This window comes from Mus caroli, chromosome 19, assembly GCF_900094665.2.
Source record: "Mus caroli chromosome 19, CAROLI_EIJ_v1.1, whole genome shotgun sequence".
Taxonomy (NCBI): Eukaryota; Metazoa; Chordata; class Mammalia; order Rodentia; family Muridae; genus Mus; species Mus caroli.
The window spans coordinates 27580485-27594125 of NC_034588.1; the positions used below are offsets into that span (position 1 = coordinate 27580485).

The window sequence follows — 13641 nt, forward strand, 5'->3', positions numbered from 1 at the left end:
TCCAGGACAGCCAGGGCTATACAGAGAAACCCTGTCTCGAAAAACCAAAAAAAAAAAAAAAAAAAAACGTCTTCCAGGAAGCTGTCTTACTTAGAATACTAGTGTGGATACCAGTAGCTGTCATAGATATTAAAAAGATTTTTAACTCTAGAAAATAAGGCAGGAAAGATGAGTGAAAAGGCGTGGAATACGCAGCAGATAAAGTTAACTTCATGAATAGCTCCAGAAAGCAAATTGAAGGCCCCTGAACATTGCCATGTTCAATGAACAATTGCAATAGTGTTCTGTTGAAATCTGATGATTAGTAACATCTGGTGGAAACGGTATGGGACTACATCCTTCTCTGACAGACACTCATTTCAGGGATACACGTGGACCTTCTCTGACACTGGTATCACGGATACACTTAAGACAGTGACTACTGAGAGGTAATTTGCACCATACATTCACATATTAAAGTAAAAAACCCATATTAGCAAAAGCCTGTGCATATACTCAAAGGTATATATTAGAATGTTTGAAACTGCATTGTTTAAAAGAGTGCAAACTTGCGTGCCAATAGTCAATCAAGAAGAAGATGATTAATAACCTACAACCAACTATGCTATGGAGTAGTGTACTGATTTTATGGTGAAATATGGTGAGTTTTTATATGTCAGTTTGAAAATCATTTATTTGAAAATAAATGACTGGATTAAAAGTAGTTTGGAACCAATTATTACGGACAGTCTTATTTATACTATAATGACAAACATTTAATGTTTAATAATTAATGGATAATTAATAATCATGGATATGGAGTTTGTGGTAGAAGAAATGAACTGTGAAAAAATTTGTCCAGGTATATATTAAATAACGAAGACATATCTTTGTACTCCTTCTGGTTTAAAATAAAAGATATTGAAATTAAATCAATAACATATAATCCACAAATGAGTATATTTTAAAACATAGCTAAGTCTTAGGGTGGACTGGGAGGGGAATAAAATCTGGAGTGTAAGAAAGAGAAAAAATAATAATAATAAAAAGAAATTAAGAGATCTACTTATCCCTGAGTTATTAATTTTTAAAAATACCTATTTTTCTTGATTCTTCAATAGTAATATCTTTTGTAAACCAAGATATAAATATTAGTGAGTAGTAGCATATCAATAAAAAATTAATATATGGAAGGCATATACAACAGTGTTCATTTTCTTTTTTTTTTTTTAATTTTTGGTGAAATAAAAGTGTATATTTAGAATTAGCCAGCTGAACTCAGTTTAGATGATCCTAATCTTATTGGTAACATCCAGAGCATCATAATCAGGAGCCAAGTGAGCGTGCGCCATCTTCTCTCCATCAGGCCACATCACTGTCCCAGAGATTCTTCACGGACTCTTTGATTTGGTGCTTGTTGGCCTCGACATCCACAATGAACACGAGCGTGGTGTTGTCCTCTATCGTCTTCATGGCTGACTCGGTGGTCAGTGGGATTGATGATAGCATAGTGGTCAAGCTTGTTTCTCCTGGGTGCAGTCTTTGGAGGATATTTGGGCTGCCTCCAGAGCTGCAGGGTCTTGGGCCTCCGGAGGGTGGGTGATGAGCGGACCTTCTTTTTGTGGCTGTGGATGCCTTTCAGCGCTGTCTTCTTAGCTTTCAAGGCCTTGGTTTTGGCTTTGGCTTTGGGTTCAGCTTTGGGAGGGGCAGGAGCTTCCTTCTTTGCTTTCGTTGCCATCTTGGCAAAAAGGGCAATAGTGGTCATTTTTAAAAAATAAATTTATTTATTTATTTATTATGTGTAAGTACACTGTAGCTGCCTTCCGACACACCAGAAGAGGACATCCGATCCCATTACAGATGGTTGTGAGCCACCATGTGGTTGCTGGGACTTGAACTCAGGACCTCAGGAAGAGCAGTCAGTACTCTTAACTGCTGACCCATCTCTCCAGCCCCAACAGTGTTCATTTTCAACGATTTTTTTCCAGCATAAATTATTGGTAAAACAATTGCTTATAGGCATAAAATTTTCTTTATGAACCATACTTTCTGTAGTGTTCATGGCTTTTTGTTAAAGCTTATTTTTTTTTCTTTTGATTTCTATTGATATAACAGTGTCCATCAATAGTTACCCTGAAGGAATAGTTATCGTTTTATTCAGACTACTCAAACAATTTTAATCTTTATTATTTTTGCTTTAAGAAATTCACCAGATTGAGAGATAATTACTTCAAATGAAGTAATAAATATCTGTGCCATTTCAGAATTACGGAGTCTGAGTCAGTCAAAATCCAAATCAATGGGGTGCACTAAAATCTGAAACATTCATAATTAAAGTTTTAAAGTCATTATTATCAATATTTTATATTTTATTATATATGAAATTGTACACTACATAGATAGTCTCTGGGCTCAAAATAAAAAAAATGCATAGTTGTGTCTGGATATGTTTTAATTTTTATCTTGTTTTTATCATTGTTAGCATATCATATCGTCTGACATTTTCTGTGTCTCTATAGTAAATACATATGATACAATAAACAGCAAAGATTTAGAACCAAGGTCTCAGGGAACATGAAAAGCTTTAAAGCAACAGCTGCTTCCACAAATCAAAACAACCAACAGCTTAAAGTTTGTTACACTATAGTGTAAGGCAAAGGGAGCCAGAGACATCACTGTGGGCTAAGAAAGCAGTTGATGCTTAGTTTAAAAGAAAGAGTGAGAAAAAGGTCAAATGAAAGACTAGAATCCTTAAGACCTTGACACCTGTGCCCCTTACTAGGCATGAAATAATTAGGAGTTAGGCCACCTGTGTGCGCATGCCCACCTCAGCTGAGGTCAAGGTTCAACTATTTCCAGACTAGAGTTCAAGGAATTAAAAGACATGAGAAATCAGCCTAAGCTGCCTTTCTTTTAAAGTGAGGTTGCTTCTTTCTTCCCTCGGAGCTTAACTTTTTGTATACTTTCTGTGTCTTCCACCACAGGCCTTGTCATCTGCTGCTTTCTGCTCAGGGTCTTTCAGGTGATAGAGTGTAGTTTGTTCATTCATTGAAGAGAAAGAAAAATGAAGGAGGCATAAACATTTTATGGCCACAGAAGATGTTGCTGTGTGGGACTAGAAGAACATGGCTGATTTCAGTCAGGGTTAAGCTTGCAAGCTCTTTAGAAGTACTCTAGCACAGTACTTTAGAATCCTTGTTTACTTCCAGAAACCATTGGTTTTGAGTTGCAATCTCCTCCTCCTCCTCCTCTTTCTCCTCCTCCTCCTCCTCTTCTTTATCTCCTCCGCCTCTCCCTCCCCCCTTTCTAACCTAATAGCCAAAGTCACAGCAGAGATTCCGTCCATTCTCCAGAACAGATTCACAAGACGCATCTTAGAAAAACATTTAGCACTCCCAACTATGCGTTCAAGCTGTATCCTTCTCAGATCAAGAAGTCAAGGATTATCGGGTTGTTTCCATTGCTTGAACATTTTCATGCGATTGCTCATTGCAATGACTGATCCTGCTTAATTACCTATCACTGCTTCCAAGCCACCGCCAACACTTTCTGTCATAGAGTTCATGTTGTTATAGCTAGTTTCAGAGAGGCTCTACTTCACAAGTAAGCTTGATAGAAAGAGTGCAAACACTGATTTCCATACTGGATGGAGTTGCGCTGCTAGTAGATGATAACAAGAACTTTGTGTCAAGTCCTTGTCCCCAGGTGCCATCGGGTTAGCTTTACTTGCTTTTCTTAATATTACAGATAACTTCTCAGCGTCTTATCCACAAATGAACTTGGAATTATTCTCAGTGTCTAAGTCCTTTTCTCCCCTGAAATTCCCGTTGAAGCTGGAGGTAAACAGCAGTTAGAGTTAGATTGAGTGTGTTGGGAGGTCACAGATACTGCTGGATTCTGAGCTGTTAGAGAAATGTATTGCATGCTTTCCATGCAGAACACGTCAGGCGTGCATTAGGGAACACTCCAAGTGGCCTCCAGTGTAGTTGAAGCTAACTTGCTTGAGAGAACTGAGAGTAGCAAGTCAGTTGGCAAGTGACCAAGGAGGGGGGCTGCTACTCTATGAAGCCTTTAGGCATGTTCAGCTGCTTGCTGCTGTGAATCAACTCCAGTATGAGGGATATTGTTACAGATAAAGCCATCATAGAAGATGGAAGTAAGTGGACCTTTGAGACTAATTCTGAAGCCTATAGAAAGAAGCATAGCCAGAGACTGTATCACATTGACTCTAAAGGAGGTGTCTAGGGGTTAATTCCAGCCTTGTTGGCAGGTAACCTAGACAATATCAGAGAGAAAGTAAAACCATTTAGTACAGGGGTTCTTAATTAGCAAGACCTAATAATAGTTTTGGTTCCTAAAGAAATAGAGCTTAAAGTAAAAGGAAGGAATTCTCCTAGGCAGTCACAGTCAATACATCTTTATCAAGTGCTGGCTGAGCTCAATCTCAAGAAACACAGTATGCCCTCCCAGGTCACATCCTGTGAAAAGTTCATCTACTCAGCCATCTCACAATTTAGACACGATCTCCATGAGAGTAACACAAGATTGCTCGTTTGTTGTAAGCCTCGATTATGAATCATGGTGTAATGCTTTCTGCCCAGAGTTACAGCACCTGCTTGGTCAGGCCATTGGTGTATTATTCTCAGTAGGCTATTTGTTTCAGGTGGGTTCTTGGGTACTGGCTCTCATGGCATTTATAATCCAGGATGGGTTTAACTCTCCTAAAAAAGGAGACCATGTTCTTTCCCCCCAAGGATGGGGAAACTTGCATTCAAGGTCCCGTAACTACAGGAAAGGGTATGAGCCAGAAGTTGTGAGTATCACCATAGGATGTATCGAGCTGCTGACTTTAGAGATCTTGGGTTTGACAGTGGTATCCTTGGGCAAGGCGATAACCAGACTCTTATTATCACAGTTCCTGCTTATATGACAAACACTACTGTTAAGAGTATATTGTTGACTCATTTAGACATGGAAGTTGAGCACTGGAAGCAGAACTTATCATAAGCCAGATGAACACTGGTGTAGCAACATACTCTATGAATATGGGAAATGGTTATACTTTGATGGTGTCTCTGTATCGGACTTCCTCGGGATTTTCTCACATCTCTCAGATAGCACAGATGATGTCTGTCCACATGTCTATTCTAGACTTAGATGCCTGAGTTCTAGTTGGCCTTCTGCCTCATAAGTTGACAACAACCCACAAGCATCTGTTATTGCAAGCATCCTAGTTTACTGCATACAAGTGAAAGTATTGTTCCTTGCTGAGGTTTCTAGGAATTCTGCTCTAGTAGCTGCCTTTGCCCTTGGTGGACCAGTCCTTGGTGGCCTCCCTCATGACCATCTCTGTTCTACAGAGGAATCCCAGATCCTTTAACCTTTCAGTTGGCACTGCTTAAGGGTGGGATTCTTGCTTGTATTTCTGAGAACTACAGCCATCAAGTATGCAAGAGTCCTGATTGATCTGAGTGTGCTTGCGCTCTGCTCAGATCCTTACTGTTTTAATATTGTTGCTCTGAGGAGAGCCAAAGTAGTACTCAAAAACTAGATTGAAGATTAAGACTCTTAATTTGACATGACAAGGTCATCATGAATACTTAAGCTAATGAAATGGATATAACCACTAATAGTGAGACCTTAGCTCGTGACCTTTTCACAATGAAGCTTCCCTATCCAAGACTAATGAGTTTCCTCTTTATAAAAAGTGATGCTGCTCATGGTTTGTCTATGATTGACAAGTTTCAAAAGTCAAGTACAGTGATTGGGATAAGTCAACCTATGAAAATGAAATCAATAACAGAAGAAAGCCATTATTTTAATGACAAGGTTATGGTAACTATTCTAGGAATCAATAACTAAGGCTTGAATATACTCACTTAGATGGCTGTACAGTAGAAGCCATAGATAGACTCAGAAGGAATATGTTGGGAAAAACACTATATGGTGTTACTATGTCTTTTATTGATGAACATTTTTTCTATTCATGAAACTACAAGGCCTGTAAATATTGAAAAATCTGTTATCTTTAGGCCCGATGGTCTTATACAACCACAGACTTGGACAATAAGAGGGAAAAGACCTCTAAACATTGGATCTTGGTCATTTGTTAAAATTTACACAGGTGTTGGTACCAGATTACCAGAAAGGAAAATAGAGAAGATGGTTGAAGACCTTATTATACTGTGACTGTATCAAGCTTAGAAGAGAAGTTGGATCTAACCTTGTGGAACTGCTATACAACTTCCTTAGTGAGAAGGGAATTTGTCTACCTAGCTTGCCTGTTGTACTAGGCAGCACAGTGACCCAAAGATGCCAACTGCATCTTCCCTCTTGGTCTCTTCTTGTTAGCAAGAAAAGACAAGAATACATGGTCCTAGATACGATGACACCTATCAAAGTTGATAGGTGTTAAGATCATAACTCTGTCCACTCATTGTCCTTGTCCAAACACTGGTACCTCTCATTGTTTTTTAAAGCATATATAGTGCAAAAGGAAATGGAACTTATTGTATTCTCCAAGGAAACTCCAGTTGATGTTATACCAGACGATTGCCATGTTATAAATGTCGCAGTCAACAAGAGGGGAGACTCTACCATATTAGAGACCATTAAGAGATCTTATCTCTGTGGAGTGGTCTCATTATGATTTCAGTCATAGTTCTCACTGTCAACCATTATCTCAGGTGCTCATTACTTTGAGTTTAGAGGGGGTACTAAAGGTGCTATTTCTTGCAGTAATGCTCATACTAAAAATTTTTATGGATAAAGTCAGGTCAACCAATTAGATTAAATCAGGTGTGTTGAAAACCAGTAGTTCCCAAGATGCTTTTGTTTTGGCAGCATGACTATTGATTAATCAAATAGCTTTTCAAAATAGTTGCCAAGGCAATATTTAATTTCTTAGAGGCAATATGTTTGTTTCCTATAATGGTCTTAAAGTCAAGAGAGGGTCATTCTGAGTAGAATAAGAAAATGGATGGAGGGAGTACTGGCATCAATGATTAATTCTCTTCAGTGTTTCCAAGAACTTGCAAGGAAGGCATTAGGTCAACGTGTGCATTCTGTCTATTGGTATCATTCAAGCTACGAGGAGGGGGGGTTGTCTGTGGTCTTTGGTAGAGGACGTGTAGCATATAAATATGAAGCATTAGGTCCTTCTTTAGCTTTGGTTTATGATAAATGAGTTTCTGTGTCTTCCTTGTTCACCTCCTGTGAGTTACTCTTGTTGTGTGGGGCAATTTAAGAAGGAAAAAAACAGAGAAAGAAAGAAAGAAAGAAAGAAAGAAAGAAAGAAAGAAAGAAAGAAAGAAAAGGAAAGAAGGAAGGACGAAATAAAGAAAAAAAGAAAGACATGATGTCAGTAGAAAAGGGCAAGCTGTCAAATGAAGTGGAACTATGTTGAGAGAGAGAGAGAGAGAGAGAGAGAGAGAGAGAGAGAGAGAGAGAGAGAGAGAGAGAGACTTGTTTCCCAGTTTCACTGGTAATAGACCACAGCCACACCCAGAGTATGTTGGAGTTGCTGGTACATTTGTTTCTTTTAAACACTTTCTACCATAGGCCATTTAAGTGTGAGGACGTGAGAGCACTTGGCACTCCTTGATCAAAAAATGATTGAGACGGAAGGGAAAAACTGTGAAATGTACAGAATCCCCGAGTAAATATGTTCCATCCTCTTTGCTGTCTCCAGCTTTCTGTTTACATTAGCTATGAAATTCAATCTCCTAGCCAGTAAGGTGGCAAGTCAGGCTGTCTAAAAGTTTCACTCTCTACACAGGAGAAGGGCAAGGTTTGCCTCATAAATGGAGCTGTCTAAGCTAAAGATCATGTCCTGCTCAAATGGTTTGATGTATTCACGTAACTGTTGTTTTCTTTCAGTTCACCAGAACGTAAACATGGAGCCAAGATAGGAGGGGGGAAGTGAGAGTGATTATTAAGATATAGCTGTGATTTGTTTCTCAGCCTAGCTCCTCTCCGTGCTTTGGATTGTTAAATATACTCCATTTTATTATGTCGGTAAAATTGACATGTCCTGTCATGCTTTCTACAAGCCCTGATCCTCTTCTCTGTCTCCCCACCCCCCTGACAGTTATTCTGTTTCATATTTCTTACTGGAAAGTAAGATGAGCTTAGTAGGTGGAGGATTTTTGTCAGTGAGTTTCCCAGTTGGAACATAACTCACCAAGCTTCATAGTTCTTATGGAAAACCCATGTTCCTGCTCTCCCTTCAGAGTGTATAATATATTACATGATTGAGAAGGAAAGAATAAAAAGGGATGAAGTAAGTCCCATAATCCTGTCTTCCAGATAGGCCATGTAGAGTTAGACTAGGTATTCAACATTCCCGTAGGATCATGTATGCTTTATAACATGCTAGGTTCTAATGTTCTCACATGGAAAAATCTTGATCATTTCTCCATATTATTTTAATGATTGCAGAGTTTCAGGGACGTACACACATCGCCTACACATATCTGCTCTGTTGTACGTTTAATCCGTTTATAGGTTTTGCAATTATGCCACTGAAAATAAACTTTTACATAGCTACAGTTCTGTTCTTAAGATAAATTTCTAGAAATCAGAGTATTATGGGAAAGAAAGACCATTTTCATCTAAAGCATCTGCCAAGCTGTGTTTCACAAAAAGGGCCCCACTGCTCTCCCTACCAGTAGCACCTAGATTTTTGTAGCCCTGTCAGATATAGATTTCATTCTCTGCTTCTTTAAATAGGAATCTGTTTAATTTAGCATTTAGGATCATTACAGGCAAACTGAACACACTGCACACAGCTAAAGTGCTTCATAGTTACTTTTGTATTAACACTACAGGGCGTGCATCTATTACAAGATGACGTTTCAATGTTATTCTGACATAACAGCCGTGTACGAATAGAGTCTTAGACTTGTGCGGCAGTTAAACAGTAATTCACAGTTAAGTTATCCTCTTGTTTATAATGTGAAACTAAAGCTCAAAGTATCCCTCTGCAGCTCTCCTGGAAGCTCTCTTGGTTTGTTTTGAACACAGACAAACATACATGTGGCTTTTTTTGGCACACATATACATATACATATTATCTTTCTTACATGTGCTTTTAGTGTGAGATGCTTTTATAAGTTATACACTATGCACTTTTGGGTCATGGTTCTTTGAGAACTAATTAACACTCAGCACATTGGCCTACATATCAGTCCACAGTGCCAACTGAGTAGAAGCTGAGCTAACTGGTGTCAAGAGAACTTCTGTATGGCGTTCAAAGCATGTGATTCTCTGCAGCGATCTACACAGGCTGGTACTGTCTTCCTTCGAAAGAGTTCCAGTATGCAGGTTTAAGATGTGTTGTTGTTTGAATGTGAATGCCTCCATAGGCTCACCTGAATACTTCATCCCAGTGCTGTTTGGGGAACCTGTGAGACCTTTAGGAAGGGGGTCAGTGTGGGCAGACTTCATGCTGTGTAGCCTGTTCCACGCTTGGCTTTCTGAGCATAATGACCAGCACGCTGTCTTTCCCATCACCATGCCTTTTGTGTCAGCTCCTGTGTCTTTCCTGATAAATATACTCCCCCCTTTAGAGCTGAAAGCCACAATAAACCCTTTTCCCATTAAGTTGTCTCTGGCAGAGTATTTTGTCATCCTAACAGAGGAGAAACTAAGACCTAAGAACATTCTAACATTATCAGGTTTGAGTGATGTGTGTCTTTTGTATTAATGTGACTATCCTAAATGAACTAGTTAGTGAACTAGTCATTTATGGTTTAGCCACCAAGCATATCAAGCCTGAATAAGAATAGAAAAGAAAGGACGGCAATATTCAGAATACTGTGTGTTCATCTGTTCTTCATTTGCTATGAAATGTCTCCATCAGGTCCATGTTTTGAATACTTGATCCCCAGCTGGTGGGAACTATTTTGGGAGGCTGGAGAAACCTACAGTGTGGGGTCTAACTGAAAGAACTGGACCACTGGGGATAGATTCTTGGTGGTACATTATCCCTGACTGCTTCCTATCTCTCTACTTCCTGCCCAACATGAATAAAGAACTCTCCCACATCAGTCAAGCTTAGTGACACATGCCAATCCCAGGACTTGGGAGATGGAAGCAGAATCTGGAGTCCAAGACGATTGATGCCAGTCCAGGGTATATAAAGCCTCTCTCTAAGTAGAAAGGCAAATGATGAAGCGAAAAGAAAACACGTTCCCTCCACAAAGTGTCCTTGCTATCGGCAATGTTCTGCTCATGTGCTGGAGAACAAGAAAGCATGAATGAATCCCATGAAAGTGATCAGAATCAACAGGGCACTCTTCTCTCAGGTTGTTTGCTCGGGCGTGTGGAGAAATACGTCGTCATCGTAATCTGCTCAAATGGTTTCTCTTCAACTGCTGTATAATGTTTAACCACAGCAAGCTTGTTAACAAGGCAAACAGCATCTCCTCTGGGTGTAGGTTTTACGCATAGTTCTCAGTACATGGGACAGACAACACATACTGACACTCATGGCTTCCACAACAGAACCTAGCTAGCATTGCCATGCACAAGGAGCAGGTGACTGGACATGTTTGGGTTCCCCTGTTCTTCCAGTTCTGTAATCTGTGTGAATAATTGTGGCAAGACCAGGGACACATAGTCTCTTAAACTTTGTTAATAGGTTTGGAACTCTGATCTTCATCATAGGAAGGAGGGAGAGGGAGAGGGGGAGGGGGAGAGAGAGAGAGAGAGAGAGAGAGAGAGAGAGAGAGAGAGAGAGAAACACTGTGCTATTTGACATAGTGATTGCTTGAAGAAATCTTCCCCAAACAGTGAAACCCCTCATGGTTCCATCAGACTCTCATCTGCTTTTGATTTGAACTTCAGAGTGTCACAGATATGTGAAAGCTTTCAATATAAGATTCTTTTAACAAGTTTTTTTTTTCTTTTTGCCCATGAGGAGAAAGTTGTAAAATACTGTAGAATGTAATATTGAGTTATACTTAGCCATGTTTCTTGTCTTTCCCCCAGTTTAGAGGTTTCTTTTTTTTTTTTTTTTAAATGTGGATTTTTTTTTTAATAGTGTATATGAGCATGGGGCTGGCAGTCACTGCTCTACCAAAGATAATTCTGCATGTAGGGGCTGGGGATATAGAGACATGGCTCAGTGATGAAGACCATGCTTAGTGTTTGCAAGTCAGTCTTCCCCACACTGCCGCTGCTGCACACTGCCCACCCCACCACTGCCGCTGCTGCACACTGCCTGCCAGTTCTGGGGCTATGGGAATATGCATATCTACATATACACATAAATATACACATAGACATATATACACACATATTTGTGTATATAAGAAAAATTAGAGAAAAACCAAGAGGCTATGGATCTGAAGGAGAGCAAGGAGGGGTATATGGGAGAGACTGGAGGGAGGAAAGGAAAGGATGGAATGATGTAACTGTATTATAACGTTAAAAATAAAAGAGATAACTTTAAAAAGAGGAAAAACATTTCAAGTCTTCCAGCTGAACAGGAGACAGAGGTGAGGGACTTGTATAACTACTTTGATATAAAAGAGGTTAACCTTCTCCTAGTACAAGAGACTGATGCTTACTGTAAAAAGTTTAAGTAAAGCTTCTATCCCACCCTTCTTCCCTTTAACAAATTTTCCTAAGCGTTTATCACCACAGAAATCAGAATCTTGCTACTGTGGCCATGCCAGACTTTGAGTAGGTAGAAAATGCATGGCATTTGATTTGAAATTTTGTGTCAAAACTCAACTATACTATGATTAAAACAGGAGGATTTTATGCCTGTGGCACAATAGTTATTAAAGTCACTCTGGAAACCACCTGATTGTCTCTTGGTACCTGGTTGAGTAAATCAGAGAGAGAGGACAGCCTCGACCTAATACAAGCCATTCACAGGTTGAGTCGCCCACTCTTTGTTGTATAGGACAGTAGTCAAGACACTCAAACAGAGAGAGCAAGGTGCGAGGCAGTGTGCAACCTATGGAAGCTTAAAACGGTAAACCAGCTGGTGAAATATTCTCATTGGGAAGCAGTCAGATGCATTGTTTAGGGGTCAACCATCACAAAGCATTTGAACCAGCTATCACAAACAAGTTCGAGATCCCCTAAGATCCCGTTTAATGATTGCGTAGTATATAATGTCCCTCTTCTAATTTTTCAATTAAAAAGTTCCTACGGTTTTGATTTTTCATCTTCATATATATATATATATATATATATATATACATATATATGCAATATATTATGCACATATATGCAATATATTAAACACACATATATATACACTATATACTATATTATATTCTACAAAACATATATAATATATAATATAAATTTATATTCTATATATTCGTAGATTTCCTTTTCTTGGTACTGACCTCCTAAGATCCCAGGTGGATGGAGGTTAACTGACCAGTCTCTCTGGCCCCAACCTGAGGGTCACCAGGAGAGGCTGAAACTTAACATACTCAGTGAGATGTACAGAAAAAGGTATCCACACTCCAGCAGTCCCCTGCATAGAGCCAGTAACCAGAGTGCATCAAGCATCTTCCCTACTCCTCTCCTAGAAAGCCCTTCTTCCTCCTGTTTTACAAACATGTCCCCTTGACCTTTCCTCTTATTGGGTACTCCTGAAGATTGCAGGCCTCGAGATCTGCCCTCCTAGAACAACAGGCAATGAACACACTTAGAGAAAGAGTTTCTCTGGATGAAGAAGCAGAGACCTGTGAACAAAAGGGCCATAGCCACTGAAGTCCTGCCAGAGTTCCTCTCTGAGAGCCCGAGTCGGAGTGCATACGCGGTTGCATGTCTCCCTTGAAAATTAACCACTTCCGGGAACACAGAAACAGATGAATATTCTAGGCCAGCTATGCTATTTAAGGAAAATGTTGGGACAATCAGTCAGTCCCTACTATCCTGTGAATAGTGAACCCAGCATTTTGTGGTTTTGATGCAGACTTCCAGAATACTAGAGAATAAATAAATTAGGAAGGTTGTTTTGTCCTCCCCCCGCAAAGAAATATGAAATTTAGTGAGGAAACATGCAGAGAGAATTCAATTTGGGGATTTTTTTTAATAAAGCCATTCTCATTCCAATCAATGGAATACAGGTGAAGCAAAAATGAAATAATTTCTTGGCAAGAGAAGTGTTACATTCTAGAATTTATGATTGTTTAGTAATTATTTTTAAATCAAAGTGATTGAAACAATTCTTTAGCATGTCAGAGGATCTAAAATATTCAGAATTAATTATTTGGCTTAAGTTGGCAGGCTTCTGCAAAATCTCTTCTGAATTCTGCCCATCATTTGGAATCACTTGCTTGGACATTCCCTCCCTTCCAATAACTGTTGGTCCCTTAGGTGAATATTAATTGGTTGTTAACTATTTTTGGTTGATGTTTTTTTTTGAAACCGAACATTGTTCTATAGAAAGAGCTGGCCAGAATGGACCTGAGTTCATGGGCATTCCTCTGCCCCAGCCTCCAAAATCCTGGGATTATAGGCAGAAGTACCAACCACACTTGTTAGAAGTTTTGAAGGTAGTTACACCAAATTCAAGCCCATATCACCAAAGCCATTTGAGTTTATCAATGTAGATACATTCTCTTTAAAGTAACTGACACACAGACAATATATCTTATTATTTTAACACCCCCCCCCTCTCTCTCTCTC

General features: G+C 39.3%; 1 pseudogene; it reads right to left on the bottom strand.

The window, feature by feature from the left end:
* Nucleotides 1–1262: 1262 nt before the first annotated feature.
* On the bottom strand, nt 1263–1717 carry LOC110286040 (annotated as a pseudogene).
* Between the last annotated feature and the right edge of the window lie 11924 nt (nt 1718–13641).